Source organism: Pinus tabuliformis, chromosome 1_2, assembly GCF_031772625.1.
Source record: "Pinus tabuliformis cultivar Carrire ecotype Pingquan chromosome 1_2, CPIR1, whole genome shotgun sequence".
Lineage (NCBI taxonomy): Eukaryota > Viridiplantae > Streptophyta > Pinopsida > Pinales > Pinaceae > Pinus > Pinus tabuliformis.
In genome coordinates this window covers 555,837,494-555,848,467 of record NC_142298.1, presented here as the reverse complement: position 1 = coordinate 555,848,467, position 10,974 = coordinate 555,837,494, and the positions used below count along the sequence as shown (strand labels likewise).

The window sequence follows — 10,974 nt, the reverse complement described above, 5'->3', positions numbered from 1 at the left end:
CTCAATATCCTTGTCATAAATAGAATATATATATATATATATATATATATATATATGGGTTTCTTCTCAATGACTATCATGACCACCACATTTTCACTATAATTTAGTTTTTAACAATTCAATATATAAATATACATAGAATGAGAAAATATGTGTATCAATGTAGAATAAACACTTGAATATAGGAAATTGGTCCTTTTTTACTATTAACATATGAGGTTGGTGAAGCTATAACAAAACCCTCTTTATTTCCTTCCCTCCATATTTTTTTAGTGATCACAAGTTTATTTTATTTTTAATTTTAAAATTTGTAGTGATCACATTTATTTTATTTTTCATTTTAAATTTCCCTCAGCACATCCCCATGAGATGTGGTGCTTCCCGGGCCACTTGAAAATCATTGAATGGCCGAGTATCAAGTGAGAAAGAGAGGCGGACACCCTGCAGGACAAAGTGAAACTACTACAGGTTGAAGCTTAAACAACCTTGGATCCAACAGTTCACAAATTGAAGCAGGATGAAATTAACGAGTTGGACCCTCAAAGACTTCTCATCAATTCAATGTGTCGAGTTACTAATGAAACTAAATCTTTCAGAATAGTTGGTCTTCATGGATCCTACATTGATTTCGGATATTCATTCATGGACTCTGAGTCATGGAAGGCTCCTCCTAGACCGAGCTGAGGGGTTGGGGTTCTATCGGTATGATGGAAGTCAGGAGTTTGTGGAAGTGAAGGAATTCTCTGTACCCGACGTGGTCAAGTCAATGGCATGGTGTGGGGACAACCTTTTCCTGGGAATTATATGTTATTATGAATACTTTAACTGGAGCCTTCTTCGAGCTCTTCCCTTGCGACATAAGTGCCCCTCCTCTTGTTGTGTCTCTTCCCTCTGGAGAGCTTCTCTTGGGCAAGGTACTCCCCTTTCAAATTCACTTTTCTTCTGCTCTCTAAATTTTTTTCCATTTTATAATATCAACATGGATTCTCAACCTGATTGGATGTAGATTATTGCCTAATAAATGAGGCCTACATATTCATCATAATTGCAAATTCCATAGCCACTGCCATGGCCCTGTACCCACACCGCAAATTCATTGCCTCATGCATGTAGGCGTTTAGTATGAAAAGGAACTTCTCTACTCATGTCCAGAGCTCCCACCACTACCTTATACACTAGGACTTTTACTACTATAGCTTCTTCGATAGAGGAAAACAATGGCTTTAGACAACTTATTTGTAGAGTTGTACATAATGATTTCCTTCCATAATCAGGGTTAACGACTCTATCTACTAACCTAATACCAGTTACGAATTTTAAGTTTTGAGCCTTGGAACACCATTGTATACTAGTGCTTGTATTTAGTTGAATATAGAATGGGAGAACATATAAGGCGCCCTGGCATGTACACTGCAGAAAATCAAGCCATCTTATATCATACATTTGCCAAAAGATCCTTTTTATTCACACTATGTTCCTAAGATGGTGTTGCAATGATCATTGGCCTATTAAATTCATTCAATGTTAGTTTGTTGTTGTTATGACCAAAGGGTGGAAGGAGACTATCCCATAAACAACATGGCTCAACATTATAGACAAGTATTTGTTGGCAAGTACTGTCACAAAAAAGAAACACAAAAACACATTGTACTCCCTTTTTTTCTCTCAGGAAATGGCCTTTGGTTCTATGCAACATTTGGCACAAGAATTTTCAATTTTTTGTTTTGATTCATCCTAAAACTGTGAATGGACTGGGAACAAGTATCGAGTGGTCATTTCCAATCTAGAACACATGTTTTCAAGGCTTTATATATATTGTTAATTCAATATTGAGCAAGTGGTTCTATGATTCTGGCTTGAAGGATTTTTTTTTACGTTAATCCTCTATATTTATACTTGGTATTTGGCAGAGACATCAATATTTCTGATGTCCCTTTTACTATGAGGTTAGAGGTAGGTTCGTCTACCTTTATTGGGAATTGAGGGGTTCCCTAACCTCTTAATTCCTCCATCTAGATTGAATATTCATAGCTCTTGGAGGTGTTAGGGCATGGACTTAAGATCTTATGAGGACTTCCTCTAAAAAATTCCATCAGGTATATCACTTCCTTCTTTCCTTCTATCCCTTCTGCAGTTATGCTAGTGGCAGCAGGTGACAGGTAGAGACCTAGTATACTTATGGTATTAGATCTGTGAAACCATGGATCTCCTCTCCCTCTTCAGCTAGTAGACCAACCCCCATGAATCTTGAGGAATTTGAGTTCCTAATCTCAGCAGTGAGTACAGGATAGTTTCTCCTGCCCCCCAACCCCTAGGGTCTGTCATCACCAGGTTCTTTCTGGTGGCCTAGATTGTTAGGAGATTATCGACAGATCGTTCTATATTTCCTTGCAGGGTTTTATTGTTTGAACCTCTCAGACCTGGACTCCCTCTTGAGGACATTCTCAGATAGTGTATTGGCTCATTTTCCACTATCAATGATCCTACAGGGACATTTCCATTCTCTTCCTCCTTGATGTCCACCTCTATCTCTGTTATGGGTGGAGGGCTTCCCCCTTCCCCCTCTCATTCCTCTCCTACTTTTGGTGATGCGTAGCATTTTATCTTGTTATTTTTAGGGCCATGTTCAGTAGTTTAGTTTATGTTATTTTATGTTTGACCTCTTAGATATTAGCTTATAGGAGTTTCTCTAGCACTCCTACAGTCTGTCACCATTGATTGTACCTTTGCATCCCATTGACCTACCCTTTTGGTCATTCATGGACATTAATAAAATTATCTTATATCATCTTTAATGCCAGCAAATGATTTTCTATTTCTATATTCCAATAGAATCCCAAAATACCCTGACAACTTCCTAAATTGAATTCCCAGGTATAACCTAATAACTTCCTGAATGGAATTCCCAGGTATAACCTAGCAACTTCCTAAAACCAAATTCTGAAGAATAACCTAACAACTTCTTGGAAATGCAAACTAACAACTGCTGGAATTAACAAATTATACTTTTAGTTGGTGAGTTGATATTGTGGGGACTATGTTGCCCTATAATCTGGGTGCCATGTGTCAACCTGACTGTTGTTTGGGAATTCCACCCTAGAATTGGTATGTTGTAGAATTAAGAATAATTCTACAACTGCCCTAAGGAAGTGATTCTAGAGATTCTGCAACCGTCTTTAATCATTCTCTGTAAGGAATTCTGTGGTAGGTGTTAATTATACACAAAATGTTGATGAACATTAATAACCTTCAACATATCATAATTGGTGAGAACTAAGACATTTCATTCAAAATATTCATAGAGACTGTCAAACACATTAATTTGCAATGAATTACTTATTTAAAGCCAAATTTCTATAATAAGGTGGTTAAGCAATCTAGAAAATTGGATGTGTTAGGTTTTTATACTCATGAAAATGTCAGTGGAAGATGAGAAAACCAAGACATTTATGAGGTTCAACATCACCCCCAAACTGAAGGAATTGTACACCCTTGTGCAATAAAGTCGTCCATGTCATTCTTATCTAATTTCCCTGAAATCATAAATTTCAAATGGGTTTGTGCATTTTTTATTTTATGATAGCCCATGATTGATTCAATTTACTCCAATTGTTCACATTCACTTTCTGCATTTATTGGACCAGTTCTCTTCCAGTTCAAAATTGGATAGCATAGCAAGGGAAATCTGAATCCAAGTCCTATCCAATGTATTTCAAGATGCTTTACAAAGCTAGTGTAAAGGTGATCCCTGAATATAGCTGGTTTGAGATTTGGAATTGAGTTGGGTTCCCTTCTCTTCAATTCTTATGTAAGTTCATTCCTTCTCATTTGGGAATTCATAGCATGGTCACTTCAAGTATCAACAAAGGCTTTGAAATGCTCTAATAATTGTTGTTATTCCATTACCCATTGGGTTTGAGAATGTGAAGCATTTTAGTAATGCTCATAGATAGCCTCTGATGGGGCATGATCTCTGCTCAGACAAGCAACTCAACCTTGGATTTGTAATCATTATAGGCCCACAATTCTTCAAACCTTTGAATTTCATTCTACATAGTAGAGATAAATTCCTTAAAATACCATCCTCCATAAAAGGACGAGGAGTCCATCTTGTGAGCTTACGCAAGACATAATTTTGTAAATATAACTCATATTCTAAGTTCTGCCTCTCAGGAATGCCTATGAAATATACAGAAAATACTTGGTTCATCCACATTAACAATTGGTAGATTTGAAGCATTCCTCTCCAGTAAAATTTGAACCATTGCTCCTTAAAATATAAGGCATACACTTTGGCAGGTGGCCTACATTTTATCTCAAGCCCTGATTTTGGACATCCAAATTGATTCCTTTGATTTGAAACACAATTTGAGAGCTAAATGCATATTTACATTCAATGGCTAAAGCTCGTGGTTGGTGTGACGTACTAAACCACATGCCCCTCCTGAATGGTAAGCTAGAGCAACATAACTCCCATGTCTATCGAATGTATGAAGGTGCCTATTTGTAGTTGATATACCTTTTGGAATCAATTGCAACTAATTCAGGAATGGTTCCTTTAATGCAAAGCATGAGGGTGTAAGCATCACATGAAGAAGATTCTAAGTAATTGTTGTAAGCATCACAGGAAGAAGATTCTACGTAAGCTTCTCATGAGGTTAGAAAGTTACTATCCAAGTGTTTAAGCATTCACGTTAAATTTGTTTGGGAGGACCTAGAATTTTCAGGCTGGAGAATTTATGTTTCATTAATGGAGGCATTCAAAAGGTTCATTTTTGTTCAGTTCATGTCCAAAAAAATTGATAGCAGGATCCCTTTACCTCCAAAACTCTTACACCTGTAGGATTATATCTGGGATTTGGATAGAATGAGGCATGTTGGCTGTTACAATATTACATGTTCACAAAAACATTTATGTGCAGTTATGCATCATTATCACTGGGTATTAGGTGTTAAAAAATTCAATACATTTTGGATGAAATACCTATTTTGAATGCCCTAGTCTGGAATTTTGGTGAAGGGTCCATATCCACTTGTAGTTAGTCTCGAATTTGATCCCTGCAGTGCATGTGCATTGCTACAACTTTATATATAGCTCCATGGATTGAACTTCTACCAATAGCATGGGTACTTTGTTGAATGCTCTGCTCTGAAATTCTAGTTAAGAACTCATATCTACAGTTACGGTGCTAGTACATTGCTACAATGCCACATATAGATCCATGGATTGAATTTCTACCAATGTTGTGGGTATCCTATATCCACAATGGGTCTTAATTATTTAATACAAAGGGTACATTCAACATTGTAATTGAATGCTGACAAGCATAGATTAAGGGGGGATAAGTTTGCATTGAAATCTTTTGGAGCGCTCTGGAGTGATTCCATGCAGCTCACTTACATGTATGCCCATTGGTGGTAATCACTGCTAAGAATTATTATGGAAGAATGTATATCTGTCAAAGATTTCAAGGGTTTTGGGTATAACAATGGCAATCCAAATGTTCAGTTACTTTCCTCTGTTCCATCCATATTTGAGCACTTGAAACATGTTATATAATTGATAGCACAATGGCTGCAATTGTTACCCATAAATGACATTCAAGACATTATGAGGGCAATCATGCATCATAGAAATTCTCATCGAGATGCAAATGCATAGAAGAGAGCACAATATTCTTGCACGAATACAACTGTTCTTATTAATGTGCATGAAATTAGAGAATGAATCTATTTCATTATTTCAAGCTCTAATGTTTTCATTTTGAATCAAAATATGTTTTTATTTGTATTACATTATGAGGGATTACCCAAGCTTTGTTAATCTGGAAACTGGCTTCGAGATGCAAGTCCCTAGGTTCGGTTGGGTTGATGTGATAAGAATCTTTTGTGAGGTCCAACACTAACATTTTCTTCTGTATATTTCATCAAGTAATTGTTGTAAGTTCGACACCTTACTATGTGGGTGTCTCTATAATATAGGTATTGAAATTTTTTTATCCTTAGCCAGTATTGTAGATGAATTGTTGTCCCAAGGTTGTCATCCTTTCCCTTAACCAATCTGGAGCTACACCAAGTTGGCACAATATCCTGTCCTATTATTTTGTTCTATGCACTATTCTCTCTACTGTTATGTTATATGTTCTTCTGCCATGTATGTTCTCTCTTATTAGAAGGCAGAGTCAACTTCATTTTTAATATCTTCAGTATCTTCATCCCCCCCCCCGTTGGCATACTACATAATATTGGACTATTGTTGAAGGATCAATGCTTGCTAGTAAGGATGGTGTTGAAAGACTTTGGTCCTCATTTTGATCGAATCATTGTCCCATGTTCATCATCATTTACCTTAAACAATCTAGATGGCCACACTAAGTTGGCACAATTAGACAGATAAGATAAGATAAATGTATTAGTGGTTGAGTTATTTCAATGAAAGGTTTCAAATTCCCTAATTTTTCTTTTTCCCACTCTTATAAGCAAGAGCTAGGTTGCATCTCATTTTACTTTTGGCATACCTTGTTAAGTGTCAAAACTGATTATTTGTTTATGTTTCAGAGGGTCTTCCTGGAGGGGAATCCATACATCCTTGGAATCACAATGATTGTTTCATTTCTTCATTCCATCTTTGATTAAATTTTTGCATTAAAAAATGGTAAGTTGGGCCTTTTTACTACTTGCTTTTCAATGTGGGTTTATTCAATTATATTAACTATATTCTAATATTTTCCATTTTTTGTGTGATATTGTTGCTTATTGGTTACAAATATTCAATTTTGGAACAAGAACAAGTCAATGGAGGTCGGTAGTGTGGGTGTTAGCGAATTCTTCCTTTGTTGTAGCCCTTTCTCTAGCCTGCTGATTCTCTTCAGTTATATGTTTATCTGTGGGTTTCTTTATGATGTCTGTGTGGTGGAAACTAAGTATTGGATGGACCAAGGCATTTTCCTGAATGTTTCTCATATAGAGTAGAGGGTTGTGGATGAAGTCTTTGGATCTGAAATTGTGAGGGTGTGACAAAAAACACACAATACTATAATAGAGCTAATATGATCTATTAAAATGAAAGTTCCAACTAATAATTGTTGGAAAAAATGTACAGATTTTAATGAGGGAAATTAGATGCATGATGAATGAAAACATGGTTTTTAACAAGGGAAACCAATAGTTTTGCAATGGAGGAAAAAATAGTTTTTAACAAGGGTAGAAATTCGTTTTCAAAAGTTAGAGCTTATCAAGATCAAGGGTTTCTAAATATAGGTGTGCATTGACCTCTTGTTGTTGAATCAGAAATGATTTGGTTAGTAAATCAACTTATCACATTTTTTTTGCCTCTCCATTCTATGTCATTGTAAGTGCTAGATGAGTCAGAACTCCCATGCTAGTTGTTTTCCAACTCAATTAGTATGAATTTCCATTTTCTCAATTTTATAGTTGCTATAAGGCACAAGAGTTGAGATGTCTCTGACCACTGTTTTTTTGGATTTGACCCAACTGGCAGAGGAAGTCTTAAATGCTTTCCTAATTTTTTTGGTGCTTATTTTTCAAACATTTTATCATTTTGACTTGTTAAGTTGTTAATCAAATGATGTTATCCTTGCTTTTGTATTTGCAGTTACATCATGTGGGAAAGCAATCACAACCCTGAACCTATTAAGGGAGAATAAAGACAAATTTTACCTTGTGATAAGCGATGTCTATATGCCTGACATGGATGGATTCAAGTTGTTGGAACTTGTGGGACTGGAAATGGACCTTTCTGTTATCAGTAAGTGTAGTAGTTCATTTGGTAGACCTAGAAGTTTGATTGCTTCTAGTTTTGTGTTACTTCTTTTGTCTGTTAATTCCCTTAAAAGGTTTATGGCAGCTAAAATATGGCATGTACTGATGGAATGATCCAAGCCAATTTATTTTTGGTAGAACAAGGACTAGAAGTAGTGAAGAAAGATAAAGGATTCACACTAACTTGCAATGTAGAAAATTGCTACCTAAGTACAACAATCTGAACTTATCTTTTTTACTTTTGGAACCTTAAGCCCTAGATAAGGAAACATGTTTCATATAAAGTAGGAATTGCCAAGATAAGTTATGTGCTACATGTTCCATGGTCTTTTATAACTGAATTGGGGTTGGTACTGAAGTTAGGGGCATTTAGAGAGGATAGCTTGCAATTTTCAATTATTATAAGGAGCAATATTTTCCTACTTTAATTGTCACTTACCTTGTACTAGAAGCCTACATAAGTGATCCTCTCCCAGTCGAATGGGTAGATATTACAGAAAAATTGAGTGTATATTATTTAAGTCGTAAAGAATTCCTGACATGGAGGAATTAATCAAAGAACCACCACCCATGAATTGCAATATAATTTTCTTGACCGTGGCTATGATTACTATGAACATGGCACTGAAACTGTACGTTGATTTATGGATTCTCGTAGTGTGTTTTTCTACTAAACTATTGTCTTTTGTATGATACAATGATGTCAGCAAATGGCGAAACAAGTGTTGTGATGAAGGGGATAACTCATGAGGCTTGTGATTACCTGATGAAGCCTATCAGACTTGAAGAAATAAAGAATATCTGGCAGCATGTTGTGAGAAAAAAGGAGGACAACGAGCAAGGATCATGACAAATTAGACCATGGAGATGAAAATGACAAGTTTAGTCATGGACCAGAGGATGGAGAACATGGGTCTAGTGCCAATGATGGAACATATTGTAGTTGGAAGCTCAATAGGAAGAGAAAAGAACAAAATGATGATGAGGATGAACATGATATGGAAAACCCTTCAACATCAAAAAAGCCAAGAGTTGTTTGGTCAGTGGAGTTGCATCAACAATTTGTCAATGTTGTTAATACATTGGGAATAAACAGTAAGAAACCTTCCTATTAGAATTTTAACTTTGAAAATTTATCTTTTCAATGTATGACCATTGACATAACGAGTTACTTGTTACCAGAATGTATTTCTTTGCTACTCATTTCCTCTAGAAGAAATTTCTATTCATTTGAATTGGAATGTAGTTCTATGTAAACAATTATTACATTTACAAGTAAATCAATTTTCTTTAGAGGAGAATTTTGCATGATTATCTCTGAATAATAGGATTTTTTCACAGGTCTTTTGATGTTGATATGATTTCTTTGTGGTACAGAAGCTGTTCCAAAGTGAATATTGGAGCTTATGAATGTTCAAGGATTGACATGAGAAAATGTTGCAAGCCATCTATAGGTGTAGTTGAGTTTCTACCATATTTTTTACATATCTAAAACCGAGTCATCTTTCATGCTTAGATTTTGGATTTCAATCTCTAGATATGTTGCATTCTTTATTTTTTTTATGATTTTGTTGTTTCTACAGGTCTCTTTGATCTCTAATTTAAATATGTGTATAGCTTGATTAAACAGAGCAGTCACACGTGACTCACATATTTGACTGAATTGATTAACATTAAAGCTTGTTTTTTGATGGTGTGTATTTTCTTTTTTGAATAATCTATAGAAATATAGACTATACTTGAAAAGGCTTAGTGGCGTGGCTAGTCAGCAGGGTAGCATGGGAAATGCATTTGGAGGAGGCAGAGAATCTTTGTTTGCTTCTCTTTGCCAAGTGGATGGAATTGGTGATTTGCAACTTCTTGATTTATCTGGAAAACTTTATGCTCGTGCTCTTAAATCATTGCAAGAAGGGGTTCTAGGTAGATTAAATGGTTCAGTAGGCTTGGGTTTTCCAGGTCTAAACCCCTATGGAATTCTCCAATTTTCCTCTCTTCCAGGCCTTGGGAGAAATAAAAGAATTGGAAGATCTCAAGGAATTGCACCTGTAAACAATCCAGGGACTACATTTCCTTGTTTATCAACTGGAATTGAACTAGATCAATTACAACAAAAACAACAAATTACTAGACTTAGAGATATAATTTCTCCTGTGGACAATCCTGAAGGATTTCACACAATGCAGTGGTAGCTGATAGCTACAAATAGTCTTCCTATTGGCCTGGGTGGAGGTAGCAGTGGAAACATCTTAGTGAATTTAAAAAATAATGCTTTCGTGTTGCAATTGATGCAACAATAGCAACAAAAGCATGGAAGGGGTTTGACCACCTTAACCACTGAAAAAACTGTTGGTCAAAGATTGGGGGCAAGTGATATTAACATGGTAATATCTTCTCAACTACCTAATACTAACATAAATAATGGGAACTGGGGTAATGGTGCAACAATGTCAGGGTTAGCAACAAATGCATGTTCAGTGGGTGGCCCTCTAAGTAGTACATGTTTAGGTGTGAAGAATTTAAGGGAAATCCTTTTAAATGCATCGAATGTTGATTGTATGTCAATGGAAGTTTTTGTTCCTCCTGTCAGTTCCCTTGTAGGGCCTAACCCTCATCATCTTAACCCAACAAAAGATATCTTCTTGTCCTCTATTAATGCAGTGAATAACAACATTGGGAACATAAGTGAAGTTGTGCCATCTGACAATAGAAGACCTAAGCTTCCAATTCTTCGTAATATGAATGCTGGTCTTAGACAAGATATGAATCAGATTGTAAAGAAGACATGCAAAATCATAATCAAGATTTGGGAACCATTTCAAATCCTCTATTAAGTACGAAGTATGTGGGAACATATATTACTCAATTGCAGGGGCAGAACACTAGTTTTTTTGATCAAAAGATGAATTTGGATTTCAAACTCCTAGTGAATACAATTGTTCTAGGGATTGGTGGATGATGTGAAAGTGAGTAATCCACTGTAGACAGTGGATTTCTCAAAATACACTTACTCTCAAACGTATGATTGGAAACACCTCCTTGAGGACAGTTAGGATGTCTCCAATCTCAAAAAAGTTTATTGTGCCACCTAAACAAAGAGATGGAGACCTCCCCCCTTCATTGTCATTGGAGAAATCCATGGAAGCCTTTCAAAACTTGGGTGCTTAGCCTCATATTGAGCAATGGAGCAATCGT

At 36.0% G+C, this 10,974-nt stretch overlaps 1 pseudogene; it reads left to right on the top strand.

Annotated features, from left to right (window-relative positions):
- The first annotated feature begins 610 nt into the window (after positions 1-610).
- On the top strand, positions 611-10,738 carry LOC149206810 (uncharacterized; annotated as a pseudogene).
- The last annotated feature ends 236 nt before the right edge of the window (positions 10,739-10,974 follow it).